This window comes from Schistocerca gregaria, chromosome X (genome assembly GCF_023897955.1).
Source record: "Schistocerca gregaria isolate iqSchGreg1 chromosome X, iqSchGreg1.2, whole genome shotgun sequence".
In the NCBI taxonomy this organism is placed as follows: Eukaryota; Metazoa; Arthropoda; class Insecta; order Orthoptera; family Acrididae; genus Schistocerca; species Schistocerca gregaria.
The window spans coordinates 825,709,222-825,710,038 of record NC_064931.1 but is presented as its reverse complement, the minus strand read 5'-3'; the positions used below and the strand labels follow the sequence as shown (position 1 = coordinate 825,710,038).

Genomic DNA, 817 nt, shown 5'->3' with positions numbered 1-817 from the left:
AGTGCATCAAATAGTGCAGTTGATGGCTTTTAGAAAATAAATGGATGACAAATCACAGTAAGATTCAGATTTTACAGTTTCTAACACACTAAAGCTAAACTTAACTCCGTCCGAACAGGTCCATGGACACCCAACGGTACTGACCGACCGCCGTGTCATCCTCAGCCTACAAGCGACAAGGGATGAGGATACTGAGGGGCGTGTGGCGACCACACCACGCTGCCGGCCGTTGTCAGTTGTCGTGACCGGTGCCGCTACTTCTCAATCCAGTAGCTCCTCAGTTTGCCCAACAAGGGCTGAATGCAACCCTCTTGCCAACAGCGCTAGGCAGATCTGACGGTCCCCCATCCAAGTGCTAGCCCAGCCCGACACCGCTTAGCTTCGGTGATCTGACGGGAACCGGTGTTACGACTGCGGCAAGGCCGTTGGCCGTTCCTAACACGCAACTGGGCTAAAACAGACATTTTAATTACCCTGAGTGGGCATATGATTAATGAATCTGAGCAATTCAATTTCCTGTGTGTTCCAATAGATGGCAAGCTGTTAGTGGAAAGCCCATGTCCAGGATCTTGTTCAAACACTTAATGCTGCTATATTTACCATTAGTACACTGTCTGAAGTAAGTGACGGTCCGACATGAAAATAAGTGTATTGGTTATTTTCATTCGCTTATGACACACGGCGTTAGTAGCTGGGGTAGCTCTTCCCATTCAAGAACGGAATTATTTGCTCAGAAAAGGGCTGTTCGGGTAATATGTGGTGTACGTTTGCCAACTTCTTGTCTACCCCTGTCCGGGGGTCTGGTAATTCTGACACT

General features: G+C 48.3%; 1 pseudogene; it reads right to left on the bottom strand.

The window, feature by feature from the left end:
• Positions 1-312: 312 nt before the first annotated feature.
• On the bottom strand, positions 313-430 carry LOC126299934 (5S ribosomal RNA; annotated as a pseudogene).
• Positions 431-817: the final 387 nt, after the last annotated feature.